Source organism: Dermacentor albipictus, chromosome 9 (genome assembly GCF_038994185.2).
Source record: "Dermacentor albipictus isolate Rhodes 1998 colony chromosome 9, USDA_Dalb.pri_finalv2, whole genome shotgun sequence".
Classification (NCBI taxonomy): domain Eukaryota; kingdom Metazoa; phylum Arthropoda; class Arachnida; order Ixodida; family Ixodidae; genus Dermacentor; species Dermacentor albipictus.
In genome coordinates, this window is record NC_091829.1 from 114,684,260 (window position 1) to 114,700,478 (window position 16,219).

The following is a 16,219-nucleotide window of genomic DNA, read 5'->3' on the forward strand; positions in this document are numbered from 1 at the left end:
CTTAATTCCACCTTTATCACTTGGGATAACCAATGTTTTTTGCAGAAGAGCGGAGTTTGTATTGGCTCTTGCATTGCTCCCATTCTTAGTGACTTGTTTTTATCCTGTTTAGACCATGACATTTCTTTACAAGTGCAAGGCACTGCAGTTTTTAAAACATTTAGATGCGTTGATGACTTTTTAATTTTCATTGACTGCTCTTCTGATGCCTTCATTCTGGAAGCTAAGAAAGCGTTAGAAACGTTTCAGAAGTGCTTAGCCCCCCTTCAAACTACTCATGAGATGCCGGCAGATAGGTCTCTTCGTTTTCTTGATCTTCGCCTGAATTTTCAGGACTGCCACACGTGTTGGTCGTACGAGCCGCGAGCCAACAAACCACTTCTGCCGTATACGTCCGCACATTCTAAGCTTGTTAAGCGGGCCATTGTCAGTTTGTGCTTCAAGAATGCCCTTAGCAAGTCTTGCTGCCATGTTGTGGACGTAAGCTTAGAAGCGCAAACTTTACGGTTGTCCTTGGCTGGATATCCTAGGGTGGTGCTAGTGTCTGTCGCGGAACGCATCTTAAGAGAAGCGCGATCCAGTACGCAAAAGTCAGTTGCCGATGCCCCTCCTGGCACACGCCCTAAAGTTAGTGTCATACCTTACATGCACGGGATTTCCCGCAACTTGAAAAAGATTGCCCAAAGAGCGAATGTAAGAGTTGTTTTTTCTGCTCCCGACAAGCTCGGCAGGCTTTGCAGGCTGACGGATCCAAATGCCGTCCTTTCCGATAAGTGCAGAAAGCATCACCGAAAAAAGTTTGTCGAGTGTGTACACCGGGTGGTGTACAGCCTTCCGCTTTCATGTGGCAAGAAATATATAGGACAAACTGGGCGTTGCCTCAATGATCGGCGCCGTGAGCACAGCAACAATGTTAAAAACGGCTCTGGCGGTTTCTTGGCGATCCACTGTCGCGATCATGGGTGCAAACCTCTTGAGGATCAATGTACGATTGTTTCCCGTGGCAGCACGCAGCTCATCCGTGAGATATCTGAAGCACAGACGATCGCAAAATTGGGTGATGCGTGTGTCAGCTTCCCGTCTCTAGCTCTCACAGAAAAAGAATTACGTTACTTGGACGTGGCATCACACGACACGTAACCATGTTACATGATTTCGCACTTCATTTCCGTGTAAGCGCATGCGCGATCTACGTGCATGCCATGTATAAAATGACGCAGTGGCACAATAAACTTAGTTGAAAGTTTGCGCTTGGTGTGTCGTCTTCTTTCACGTCCGTGTCATTTTTTATGTCGCGCAATATCATTTAAGCAATGCAGAAGAGACTTCTTTCCCCTCCATGTGCACACACACTTGCTCAATAACGCAGCACGGCACACACGCACACATTTGACAGGTGCACAACACACAGGAGTGCCAATGAAGTCTGGTTCCAAGGAAGGAGAATCCAAATAGCCAGGGGGGTGGAGAGAAAGCTCTGCATGCCAGATATAATTATGGAGTTGTGGTGTCGGGCCATAGAGGCGGGATGAGGGCTCGGGCTGTGCTGACCACTTGTTCAGACGAACTGAAGAAAGATTAGTGCTGTCCAGAGAGACGTCAAACACCCTGCAGACTAGTGCAATGTTGCGTTAGTATTGCAGGGTGTGCTACTTGAGGGGTTTGAGGCAATCCTCGAAGGCTGGCATGAGCTTGTGACAACCGAAAAGACGGGCGTAAAGGGTGCCTATTGTCCGGCGCTGAACAAGCTTAAGTTTGTTAGCGTCGCGACTTTGGTACGGGAACTATACTGATGAGCAGTACTCAAGTCGTGACAGATTGATAGAAGTGTAGAGTGCTCGGAAAACCTTAGGCCATCAGGGAAGGGAGACACGGGACACAAACCCAAGAAAGGGCCGGTGCTTACATACAGTGCTGGTGACATATGCGGAAAAGTTGAGAGAACAGCTAAATGCTACACCCAGAATGGGAAGGGCCCGAACAGTCTTTATAGAAGTGCCTCCAAGGAAGAAGGTTGGACGTGCAGCAGTTTCGTTGTGGCTGATATGCATGGCAGCACTTTTTACGGTGCTACTACAAAGTTTGATATTGTAGGCCCAGTGGTTCACCTTTACGGAATGTATTTATTGTAAGCACACATGCTGTGCATCGGCATATTGTTGTTGTGGAAGCGTTAACTTGTTAATCAAACACATTCTGCGCAGATGCATTGGTAACTTGGTTTTGAGTAGATCTTTGCCCTGACTACAATCTATAGTATCGCAGCAAGAAACATTTTAGTAGAGGCTGAAGGGATTCCAGCAGTTTAAGCATACTGACTGCACAAAACACTGATGACACCTTTTCACCTTCCCCACAATGCACTCACACCGTCTACACTTTCCATAAGCAAAAAGTGAGACAAAAAATCAATTACAGTTTCATTGACTCAGTACTTGCTGCTTCTGAAGCGGGCATCGAAGCAATCGTGATATACGCTGGTACATGCATAGGTCTTGCATGATGCAGGTCCTGCTATGCACTGCACACAGGGCACATGTTGCAAACAGATAATTTCTTTTTGCAGTGCTCAACTATAACGACACACTGACTCAAACATGACTGTGTTGTCACGTATTCTTCAGTGCGTCAGTGTTCTTGATTGCCACACGAGCGATTTATGCCCAACTAGCCCAAAAGACGGACGCACTAGAAAGAAGTTAGTGAATGAGTACAGTGAACTTGTACTGAACTGGATCCACATGCCGAATAGAAGAGCGCAGTGTCAGCTGAAACAGGCGGCACGGCACGGCTGATTATGTAAGTACTTCCAATAGTTCGGCGGAAGTTATCTTTACCACTGGAAACAGCGCAGAGCTTGCCCGTTAAACTTGAGTCAACCGACACCACACGAAACACGCTGCGGTTGACCAACCCAACTTCCACACGGTTCATTCACCACATCACAGGTCACACGAAGTCAAGAGTGCCATATTTTAAATCACTGCAGCACCAAACGGACCTGAAAATTCATTTCCTTCGACAGAGTTTCTCAGGTGAGTTCGTTCACTCGCCAGTTACGAACTCGATGGACCCGCTAGGCCTACGCGTAACGTAAACAACATCGGCGATAGGCGAGTGCTGATTATCCAGACTTCGGAACTCGTAAACATGTTTCCATTCGTTTTGAGCACAACAAAATGCACACACAACAAGCACGGACGTTGCGGTAATCGTGATTCGGTTGGCTGTTTTAGCAGACGATCGCACTGAGCCCCGGCGGAACTCAGTGGGCAGGTTGGATTAGTCGGCGTCGTTCGAAGTCGCTTCGGATCCACGTCGCACTGCCACAACCCACGGTCGTCGGTCGTGTCGTCGTCGGCATACTATTACAACACTGTTTTTCAGGAACACTGTCGCGCGCGTCGTACGCCCAAGGAACTCGGACGATCGTTGGTGCCGTCGCCTTCGTACGGGCAGGTACGGGCGGCCATGTTAGGCCTAGTAGCCGAGTCTCCGCAGCCTCCGATTGGTTGACGCCTGCGACTCGTCGCAGCCTCTCATTGGTGCACGCCGGCGCAGCTTCGCCGCGCGTCGGCAAACTTCAAGCATCGGCAGAAGGCATAATCGCTGCGCGACGTTCCGCTTCAGCGCGTTTGCGACCGACGCGTTGACGCATTTGACCCTTCGGCGCGCGCCGAAGCGTTCCAGCGCGTGCCAGTGGTTGGGGCATTAGGCGAACACCCGAACACCACTATTCAATAAAAAAGGTTGTATCGTCGCACAATCTTTAAGTTGATGAGCTAATATAGAGAAGCGTGGACGCTTTTTTCTAATTTTGTTTACTAAACCTAAAGAAGTAGCGCATTACAGTGCAAAACTTGATGTGCTCCAGCAACGCTGGCACGCCGGCGTCGTGCAACGCCTAGCAACGCTTCCATGCCGCACGCGTGACTGAAACGAACGTGCCTGGCGAAACGTACCGTGCTCGCACTTCTCCGAAGGTGGGCGACAGCGCGCATGCGCAAGCAAACGTCACGTGGTTAAGCAGTGAGGCGAAGCCCTCGTTCAGGGCCAGGAGCGGCGTAAGGACCCATGAAGGTAGCTTGGCCCAAACAATAAAACGTTCCTTTCCTTCGAGCGCTTCCTAATCTTACGTGAGGCCTCCATACAGCGAAGGACCGATGGAGGAAGCAAGTGTACTCTGAAAGCTCCCTTCACCCGTCCTCACCTAAGGAGCGGTTGCCGCGTGCCTGGGTTCGAGATTATTTCTTCAAATCTTTCCACGAACACCATTATTCTATTAAAAATGTTGTATCGTCACACAATCTTTAAATTGAATAGCTAATATAGAGAAACGTGGACGCTTTCTTCTAGTTTTGTTTACTAAAGTTAAAAAAAAGTTGAGCACAACAGTGCAAAACTTGATGTGCTCCAGCAACGCTGGCACGCCGGCGTCTTGCAACGCCTAGCAACGCCTAGCAATGCTTTCATGCCGCACGCGTGACTGAAACGAACATGCCTGGCAAGACGTACCGTGCTCGCGATTCTCCGCAGGTGGGCGACAGTGCGCATGCGCAAGCGAATTCTACGTGGTTAAGCAGTGAGGTGAAGCGCTCGTTCAGGGCCAGAAGCGGCGTAAGGACGCATGAAGGTAGCTCTGGAGCTACCTTACGCTGAGGAAGCACCAAGGAAGCCTTCACCGAGGGCCCCTCAGTAAGGAAGCTTTCAGAGTGACATAAGGTAGCCTCACCGCAATGAAGGCTTCCTTAGTGAGGTAAAGGAAGATTTCATTGTTTGGCTGCTTATGCTGAGGAAGTACCAAGGAAGCCTTCACCGAGGGCGCCTCAGTTAGGAAGCTTTCAAAGGGACATAAGGTGGCCTCACCGCAATGAAGGCTTCCTTACTGAGGAAAGGAGGGTTTCATTGTTTGGCCCTTAGTCTTTCTGTGGAAAAGACGGATGACATATTGAATAAAAGCCTTGATATGGTCCTTTCAAGGACACTATGGAGAAGCATACCATTCATGCGAAAGGCGTGCGCATCAAGAAAGGCAACTTTTGAATGAAATTAAACCTCCAAACTGATAATTCCAAATTTTTTATCATATATCTATAAATATATAAATATTAATATATAAATATTAATATATAAATAGTAAGCTTGTGAAGCTTTTGTTTATTTAATGCCGGAAATAAAAGTGACTAAAATTTGCGCCAGGTTCACGGAAAGAGGTCACGTGAATACAGTGGAGATCTGCGTGCAAGAAACCATACTTTCCGCACTTTATTTTTTTTCGACATTTCTACGGCATTTCAAAAGAACGTCTATTTGGTATATAGGGTCTATTGGATACCGCTGTGAAGGTTCGAAGTATTCCGCATTTGTCAATGCTATTTAGCTTATGTGAAACGTGTAAATTTTCCTTAAAAGTATCAACGGAAGTAAGAAAAAATGTTCAAAATATTCGCATCCAACGCACATGTTGAAATTTATGTGAAGCTTTATTAAACAGGTGCAATAAATGCTTTATCACAAACGGCGATTCGTAGATGCTCATATACTTTCATCGAGCAATCACATAGAACATTTTTGTTTATCTAACACTAATGTCACAACTTTATTGTCATAAAATATGTAGGCTTTGTGCGATGCATCTTTCACGAACTATACCGAGATGCAAACCCTAAATCAGGTGGATGCATAGCATCAAACGTATATGCAGTGGCGTCACAATCACGAAGGCAGTGCCAGCCGCGCTTGCGCAGGGTAGAAAATAATCACCGGTGCAGCGAAGAAAAGTACGACACATATTAAGGGAATTTGACGATTCTATAAGTTTTGTGCTACAGTGAAACGTGCCCATTTTGGGGGTTGGCCGCCAATGGGGCCCATCCAGTGACACATTCTGAATGGCGAATTCAATGAAAATAATGGAAAATAAGAACTGTGAAATACAGTAAGTCATTCCAGTAACGTATCTGTGTGCTTTAGAGATTCCTGTGAGCCGATATAATTCGTCTTTCTTTGGGAGATAATTTTTTTTATATACGTAGAGCAACCATACGCATAACTGTCATCATTTTTAAGAGCATTATCAGGTCATTCGCTGGTACTTCACTCGGTGAACAAATCATCTTTGTTTAGGTATGCAGAAATATATCCACCGTGTTAGCGAACGACCTAACAATAAAACCAGGGAGGCATGTCAAGCCCGGCCAAGCAAGGAACGCTTAGCGTTAAAAACGAGACTTGTGCCCACACGAGCATGAGCATATTCAAGACGAGAAAAATAAAGAAAGCATGAATAGCGAATGCAAATTAAAGCATAAAATTGTCCAAAAATTTAGAGCCCATGTCTTTACTAACTACAAAACGTATTTTACTTTCTTGAACGCTCTCTTTTCGACGCCACCAATTCTGTCTATGGTCCTAGTATCCAGTGAAGTGACAACCAAAGATTGCCCGTAGCCTCTTGTTCGTAACAATACAGTTGCCTCCGATGGATCTAAACAAGCCGCATGGGCGGCATATAACGCTACTAGGCTCAGTGCCGTTTTACGCATTCCTTTGTTTCTGTAATGGCCAGTTCAGTTTAAACTTTTCTTCATCTTCCTTTTTTTACTAGCATCAGCCGAATGCCTATCACCACTGCCTTCCCGAAGCAGTGGGGGTGGGCCACGGCAGGGCGTCATCATCGCCCTCATAATTGGCACGGCCATTCGGCGCCTGACATGCAAAACGGACCGCTGTTGAACTCCATCGCCCTGCGACGTTCTTTTCCCTCGAACTGCGGCTTCGTGAGGGACTCGTCTCAGCACGTGCATCGATGTCGAGCAGCTCCTATGACTCGACCGAAAGCCAGTCGCAAAGAGCGGATGTCAACTACCTGCGCCACATTTTCTACAATGTCGACAAGGACAGAAGTGGTCGCGTAGACGCCGTCGAGCTGCAGCAATGTCTGTCCAACGGCAGCTGGAAGCCCTTCAACCCCCAAACGGTGCGCATGATGATAAACATGTTCGACCGCAGCCGTGTGGGCACGGTGAGCTTCGACGAGTTCGTGTCTCTGTGGAAGTACATCGACGACTGGCTCCGGTGCTTCCAAGACTTCGACAAGGACCGCTCGGGCTCCATCGACAGGAATGAACTTCGCGACGCGCTCACCAGCTTCGGCTACCGTCTGAGCGGAGAGGCAGTGGATCTTCTGCTCATGAAGTACGACCGCGAAAGAAGAGGATCAATTAACTTCGATGACTACATCCTGTGTTGCATTACTCTGCAGACCCTCACGAATGCCTTCAATAGCTACGACACCGATCGGGACGGTTTTATCACGATCAGCTATGAAGATTTCTTAAAGCTTGGCCTTAGCGTTTTAGTGTCATGAACTTGAATTGATCTCGTTCATTGAGCTTTGTTCAAAATTCTCACCTGATCTGTGACGATAAGTTGTTTTTCCCATGGATTTTGTTGCCATACAATATTTGGTCCCATGATTGTATAATAAGCTAACCTACCTGCTGCCGTTTATTAATCTGCCGTCCAGCGGTACCAGAATTTTTCATTGCACCTCAAATAGTACTTCTACGAGGACTTAATCTAGAGGACGTCATAATTACTTTCCAAATAGTACTTCCGCTTAGAGCTGCATAGTACACCTGTCCTTAAAATTAAAATTTGTATGGCTCCAAACTAAATCATTGTACAAAATGACTTCCTTTGCATTTATCATTGGTCAGTCATTCCAAGTCATTGGCCATTAGCAATTTAATACTTTCGCTCAGCAGCTTTCCATCTCTTTTTAAATTATATCAAAGCGAATCTTCATTTTTGTACCCTTCCTGGGTTGACATAACTGCTGGCTGCGTTCCGTATGTGAGTATCTCGGCCGATATATTTGTGGATATCTATGTGAGCGTACTCTCTTACAGGATTATTCGGTACTGGGCATGATGGCTGATGCGGACTGACACAGAATGTATTTCTAAACGAGGCGGCCCTGACTATCAGGTGATGTATGTAAGCTAGCGCAGACGGGAGCTTTAACACAAAAATACCTCGTCGTGCCGTGTTCTCATTGCGTCGTCACTTCACATTTATTGCACTGTAATAATTCATTCGTTCTCACTTTGTCGACATGGTTCCGCAGCCTTCATTCTGTAATCTCCCCACGTTGTGAGTTCATCGTTATCATGCGCCATCGTCACGTCGTCATTCCGTCGTGTTTATTCCATCGTCGTCACGCCGCGGCACTCATGCGGTAGCCAATCCATTCTGATTGTGATGCCGTTGTCATGGCAAAGTTGAGAGTATTCATAGTCTTACAATCGTCGTGATCGCATCCTAGTCGTTCCAGCGTCGTCGTTCAAGCTGCACATGTGTCGCCATACCTTATTGAGGATGTATATAATTTTTTTGTTAGGAGGGTTCCCGTACAGTGATAAAATGAAGGAAAAGACATTAAAAAGAAAGGAAAAAAGCAATAAAGGGGAGAAAGAAAAAGGAACATAACAGGTGATTTGAACTCGAGATCCTTGGATGTTGCCCGGAAAGATAGCTCAGTCGGTTGGTTCGTCAGGCCCCAGGTTAATTTTAAGCGCCATAGCTCCTGCTCCGAGCCTCATACTTACGTGGAAAGGGACTAATGTTGTCCGCGTTACTTTCGTACTTTCTTAGAAAAATGGCCGCCCGAGGAGAAGAGCGAACTCGAGTGGTTTTAGAGACTACAAAAACTGCCTTAAAATATTTAGACTTGAGGGGAAAGCCTCGTTAACAAACTATAACACGGCAATCAGCACTCGAATACGACGAGAGAAATTATTGAGACATGGAAAATTCCCTTGAAATAAATATGGTTTGCGAGACAAATGCTTGTAGGTATTGAACCTCTTAAAAGATGAGGGGGGGAAATATGCGCTCACCAAGAGGGCATCGTCCGCGCGAGACCACCACCAGGCACCTTACTGAGACGTGGAAAGCTCTGCGGCCGGAACAAAGCCTCCCTTCTCCGCCGGCCAAGAGGGGAAAACGCGCTTTCCGATCGCTCAAGGTTGTGCGGACATAGTTTAACTCTAGCGTCTAGGAAAAGCTTAAACAGGTGCGAGGGCGGCACGCATAGCGTGGGAAGCTAGCCGCCAGAATAACTATCTCAAGGACTGCTGCTGACGAGGGCGAAATACCTTCGTGTAATTATAATAACCCTAATAGGACGACTTGCGAAAGAACAAAAAAAAGGAAACGGCCCAGAAGGCTATACTACGAGAGCTATGACTGATAATTTCCTATGTGTATATATATATATTCATCTCATCTATGGGATCGCATGCGCGCGCTGTTGCTTTGTCTCTGCGTGTAGTAGTTAAGAGAGCCAGTTTAAGGGCGGAGGAGAAGGAAGGAAAGGAAAGTAAAACTGCAGCGCCGTGGTTTTAAAGCGCACCCGTGGTAGAGAAACGGAAGGCGATATAAGCGTGCGTGGCTATGATACGCACACGACAAGCTGCCTTAAAATATTTAGACTTGAGGGAAAGCTTTGTTAACAAATGATAGCACAGCAATCAGCACTCGAATATAATTATAACGCTAATAATAATTGTAAATATTCATCTCATCTATGGGATCTAATGCGCGCGTTGTTGCTTTGTCTCTGCGTGTAGTATTGAAGAGAGCCAGTTTAAGGGCGGAGAAGAATGAAGGAAAGGAAAGCAAAACTGCAGCGCCGTGGTTTTAAAGCGCACCCGTGGTAGAGAAACGGAAGGCGATATAAGCGTGCGTGGCTATGATACGCACACGACAAGCTGCCTTAAAATATTTAGACTTGAGGGAAAGCTTTGTTAGCAAATGATAGCACAGGAATCAGCATTCGAATATAATTCTAACCCTAATAATAATTGTAAATCTGCATCTCATCTTTGGGCTCTAATGCGCGCGCTGTTGCTTTGTCTCTGCGTGTAGTAGTTAAGAGAGCCAGTTTAAGGGCGGAGAAGAAGGAAGGAAAGGAAAGTCTCTGAAGCAAAATTGCAGCGCCGTGGTTTTAAAGCGCAACCGTGGTAGAGAAACTGAAGGCGATATAAGCGTGCGTGGCCATGATACGCACACGACAAACTGCCTTAAGATATTTAGACTTGAGGGGAAGGCTTCGTTAACAAACTATAACACGGCAATCGGCACTCGAATACGCCGAGAGAAATTATTGAGACATGGAAAATTCCCTTGAAATAAATATGGTTTGCGAGACAAATGCTTGTAGGTATTGAACCTCTTAAAAGATGAGGGGGGGAATATGCGCTCACCGAGAGGGCATCGTCCACGCGAGACCACCACCAGGCACCATGCACCACCAGGCACCTTAGGCCGTTATCGTATAGTGGTTAGTACCTTGCGTTGTGCCGACGATTACGATACTCCAAATGTGTAATTTTAGCATAGGTTTACACGTGTTTTCATTTCGCGATATATTGAAGCACGGCACCGATCACGCCACTTATTGGCAAAGCCGCGACGCGTGGCGCTATGTATAGACAGACACACTTGCACTTCCCGGCAACTGCAACTTATGCAACCGTAATATTTGATGGGAAAAGCTTCAGCGAACGCTAACTCCCGAAGGCGAGCTTTCTGCTTCTTTTCTATTTCTCCCGCACGACCTGTGCCACCCTTGACGCAGATGATGATCATGATGACGATTTAATGTTATCAGCTTTGAAATGGTGTGGTGGCAATTAATCACCTAGCCTGCTTAATTTAATCAGGTAGGCTACACGTTTTTTATCTAGCATTTTTGTTTACGCCTTAATCTTTTTTTCCCTTCAAAGTCTATCTTGTGCCCTTAAGCCTGTAATAGGTGTGGTTGTGTCAATCTCTTCCGTGATTTTTTCCACCAATACTGTAAACGTCACTTGTTTAGCTCGACTGCTGACCGGCTTTCAACGCAATCAATTCTGGAAGCTGTACGTTGCCTACGGTTCTCACTGGGTGAATTCCTTCGCATTCTCTTAGGATCTGCTGAGTGGTCTCCAGATTCTTGCAGCACCATACACATGCCTCAAGTAGTTCGGAGAATTTGCACCGGTACATTCTTGTTCTTAGGCAACCGGCCCGAGCCTCAGTTAGGAAGGCACTGATCTGTGTACAGATTTGTCCTTCTGATTTCTTTCTTGTTTCTTTGTAAATGTCCATGGGCCTTTTTGATTCAATTCTTTGGATCCAATCCATGGATGTGCAAGTATGCGGGCCATATGATGCTGATTAAAAGTGGCTTACTCCGCTTGCCTCCTCATGCTTCCGCTGCACTCTCCTTCTCCGCATTCTTCCTTGTCGTGTCTTCGCTCTCGCACTTTTTCATCTGCAGCTGCGTTCCGCATTCGTTCTTTCATCATCCGATGTGCTAGTTCGCTCGGTTACGCCGAAGTAGGACGCCGAGGCAGGCCGATGTTAAATGGAGGAACGGATTCCTTATAGCTGCGTTATAAAATAAATAATTTTGTTGAATTTGACGCTCGGTCGTGACAGTGTCGCCGGTTTCTATGACGCTGTCATTAAGAACAAAGAACGAGGCGTGTGACGGCTGCGCCTGTCTGTTGTTTCAATGTGCCTCCAAAACTCGAAATTACGTAACCTCCAGCAATGAAAGGGCGGAAGAGCAGCGCATGAAGACACGGCGCTGATGGCATCTCGGCTGGCCCAGCTTGGCATCTGCCACAGGTTTCCTTCAAGACATGGTATGCAGGAAGCGTATGTGCTCAGCCCCGCCGGCAACCATGCGCAGCTAAGGCTAGGCTAGAGAAAGAGACGCATGCTTACCAGCCCATCCTCTATAGCACCGTTTATCACTTTACCACGCGCTCGCCTCAACCCATCCCTTCATTGCTTGCGCGGGAAGACCGCGTGCATCAAGCCACCATCCTTTTGGGCACGCGCTCGCATGCTTACCCTTGCAGCAATAGCACACAGCGGAAAGGTGATCCTATCACACTTGGACTTGATACGAAACATGACTGTGACGAAGTCTTGCTACCATGCTGCTGTGGCTCGCCGGGCGCTCGCTCTCACGTGACGCGTGATTTGAGAGGTTCGTTCACAGGCAGTCGCATGTCATGCAACCATCTGGTGATATGTGTCTGCCGCAGTTTCAATTTATTGTTTCAATAATGCTTCGCGGCGGCGATGAAACAATATTGTATTGAAATCATTTATAAATACATTTCGTTGATTGAGATTCAAAAGAAACGCCGTTCTAGGAAGTTCTATAAATAACTGCTTCGTTACATTGACGCGCCTTCTTCTTCCTCTTCTTCTTCTTCTTCTTCTTATTATTATTATTATTATTATTATTAATATTATTATTATTTATTATTAATTGTATTTAACATTACCTAATAAATATAACACAACCAAGTGTAAATGTCTACGTTCGCGATACGGCGCGGAGCGCACATGCCATAACTGCCATCATTGGATTCCGTCGTTGGAATTGCTTATTCAGTCGGTTACTGTCTACCATTTGTTTCCTTTACCAAGGTAGCGCGGGTGTCTAGAAAAAAGCTTATTCAGCAAGAGACGATACCAACACTGAGTCACAATCATGGCCCAATTCCACCAGGATGATAACATATACAAAGCACGAAGCAACATTTACACGTCGCTTTTTCAAATAAGTGTCCGAGTACTCGTTCACTAACATATAACATAGACGCACAGAAATGCACAGTTAAACATAAACTAATTGTCAAATTATATACAGTCATGCTCAATATATACAGTGTGCACAATAGTTATGTACAATGATGATTTCACAGCATTAAGGGCTTGATGTGGCAGAAAATCCGCTGTCGGTGACTATGATGATGTCCGTACGCGAAAATTAATCCCAAATCACGCATCCCGATCCACGTAGGCAATTCGCGGAGCGCAGAGGCATTGCTGAAATAATTGAATTTATCAAAGTTCATGCGTCAAGAAAATTGGTATGGTATGACTAACAGAAAACCTCCAGACATGATAGCATCAAAATGTAATTTGAATGTACGAAGAACATAAGCCCGGAAGTGCGAGGAGCAGTCAGGGATTGTTGAAGGCTGTCGCGTTCTGTTCTCAAAGGTGAAGCTTAAGTGTCCTGAGAAAATTTTCACCGAGCTGACAATTATTTTGCTCCTGCGGGATACCCTTTTGTTTTATATTAAACTGCTCGAATGTTTTCTTAAGCGCTCATGCTAGTGTTATCATGTTTGGTGCTGCTTTGTTGAGCAACATTCGTACGGTGCCTTGAATCGGCTCAGCTGAATGTTACTCAGCTATTGAAGTGGCTACGTTGTGAACAGTTTCTACTGTTCTGGGATGTTGTAGTCTCCTCGAAATTATGAAGAGCGTAGTTTTACTGCTCACTCTTTATTTTATTGCAGCGAAGCAAATCATGTTCTGTTCAAAGTTTGCAGAGCTGCTATTCCGCGGCTATTTGCTGCGGAGGAAATCACGCATTCATTAAAGACGCAGCACCGAAACTGCTTCACCGTCCCCAGGGTAAAACAGCAAGAAAAATATTACAATGTAGAGTTTTAGGTTAGGAAACGCAAGCCGCTTGCGCCCTCTAATCTAAAGCTCTATTGACTGCATGACTGTGCTCGGCGATGTCGTTGAGCTTGGAATTCCACTTCTTTTGCAGGGCACAGCTTCGCCCAGTGAAGTTTCTAAGTCACAATCTTCACAAGTTGGTAGCCTTGCTGTCCCGATGACAACCTGACTATATATATATATATATATATATTACTAAAGATAACGAACGTGCGCACAGAGTCAGCAGTATCGGCAGCATCAAGCGCGCACCAGAGGCTCGAGCTGTGGAACATCTCGGTGCATCCTGGAACCAGTGGTCGCTACGAACCCCAATAACTCTCCTTTATAAGGGGTCGCGGTTCGGGGTAACGTTCCATTCTACCATCCTGGAACTCCGTTCTCGGACACTACCCTCCGCCATTTCGGACGCCGACCAGCAGACTCTTCCATCGCCACCCATCCCTTGCGCAGGCACCACTCGCCAGCGGGAGCCTCCTATCTTCAGCGGAACCGACGATGACGACGTTGAAGAGTGGCTGTCGTCCTACGAACGGGTAAGCGTTCACAACAAATGGAATGGCTCGGACAAACTGGCTTACGTATCATTCTACCTCGCAGGCGTGGCCAGTCTCTGGTTCGAAAATCATGAGAGAGATATCCGAACGTGGTCGGCGGTTAAGACGTTGATTGCAGAAGTATTTGACCGACCCGCCGTCGGTAAACTCCAGCCGAGCAGCTTTTGCGCACACGCGCACAGGACACGGGTGAGACATTTACCAGCTATATAGAAGACGTTCTAGATTTGTGCAGGCACGTGAACGCTGCCATGATGGAAGCGGAAAAGATCAAGCACGTCATGAAGGGACTCCATGATGACGCGTTCCAGATGCTTCAGGCCAAGGACCCGCGTACTGTCGATGACGTCATCAGCTTGTGCCAGAGCTATGATGAATTACGTAAGCAGCGAGCTCTGACAAGGCGACATCCCCCACCGAATGCGGCGTCACTCTGCGGCCTGAAGCACCGGCCCAGAACAAGCCTTCCTGATGACCCAAACCAAGAATTTCATCCGCGAAGAAGTCGCCCGACGGCTATCTCTGGTGTCCGTCACTCAGGAGTCTGCCAGCACTTTGCCACCTGCAATCTGTCTGTAACGTGATCTCCAGTCGCGGAAGCAGTGCCACATGTTCACCAGCAGGATGTCGTGACTACACCAGTCACTTATGCTACGGTTGCTACGGTGTAGGCCTTGGAGCTGTGTTGGCACAGCGTCAACCTGGCCACACAGAATACGTCGTAGCATGCGAGAGTCGCACGTTAACCAAGGCGGAGACCAATTACAGTTTTACCGAAAAGGAGTGTTTGCCCATTGTGTGGGCGCTTGGCAAGTTTCGACCATATTTATACGGCCGATCGTTTGACGGAGTGACCGACCACCACGCACTATGTTGGCTGTCGACGCTCAAAGATCCATCAGGCCACCTTGCCCGCTGGGCATTGCGAATCCAAGAACATGACATCCGCGTGGTTTACCGTTCCGGGAGAAAGCACTCCGACGCTGACGCGCTATCCGGATCACCGCTTCCCCCGAAGGCCAGTCACGACTCCTCCTGCGAGTGCACATTATCCTCTCTGGAGGTTGACACTATCGCTGCTGCGCAGCGTAATGATCCCTCGACTGCATCTCTGCTCGACCCTCTCTTGGATACGTCAAAAGTTCCGGCGTCACGTACGCTTCGGCGCCAAGTTCCTCATTTCGCGATTCGAGACCAGCTACTATATCGACGTAACTATGCCCCAGAGGGACGCACCTGGTTACTCGTCATCCCGAGAATCTTGCGATCAGAACTCTGCTCCTCGTTCCACTTCGATCCTCAGTGTGGCCACGCAGGAGTCTTGACGACCTGCGAAAGACATCGACACCGCTATTACTGGCGGGGAATGTACATTGTTCGAAAGTTCATCCGCTCTTGTCATGAGTGCCAACGCCGCAAAGCGCCACCGCACAACTCCGCCGGTGAACTCCAGACTTTACAATGTCCATCCCGACCCTTTGATCGGGTACAAGCAGCCAAAGCAGCCAAAGTGCAAGCAACCAAAGAGATGGTTGCACAATTATTGGTAGCAGACGTGCGCGGGATTTTGGTCATGTTGAATTGTTTGGAACGGTTATGCCAAATCTTGCTGAGGTATCTTCGACACTCCATGAATTGCTCGGGTAGGGCAGAGTGGCATTGGGGTCAACCAAAGGAAAGCGCAATTGCTTGTTTGACACAATCGCTGCCATAAGTTAGGTGTTGCGAAGTTCAATAGCATGCTGGGCATCATTAAAAGGTACGGGGGCTCTGCACTTGCCTTGCCGTTGTAGAAAGTGTCGGTGCCGACCGTTAGCCGAAAAAAGCTGTTTGTTCTTCCATAAAGATCAAACCACAAAGGAGATTATGGAGGCTCTTCATATTAATAGGTGAGGTGAAACGTGCGTCAGTAGGCCGTCTGTCACACTTTCTAAAAAAGGATTGAGAGAACTGGAAGAAAGCGTTTCACGGTGGATTGTTCTTTAGTTTCGTAGCGAAGTTACCTATTGAGTTTTTATGTTTTGACGCACTGGTTTTCTACACGTAAAAAAGCACTGATGTTCTCCATGCATGTTTCGCCAAGTCACCAGGATGGCGCCTAATGTGCATGCACA

The 16,219-nt window shown here is 47.0% G+C and overlaps 1 pseudogene; it reads left to right on the forward strand.

The window, feature by feature from the left end:
* The first annotated feature begins 6,652 nt into the window (after nucleotides 1–6,652).
* Nucleotides 6,653–7,679, forward strand: LOC135914598 (programmed cell death protein 6 pseudogene; annotated as a pseudogene).
* Nucleotides 7,680–16,219: the final 8,540 nt, after the last annotated feature.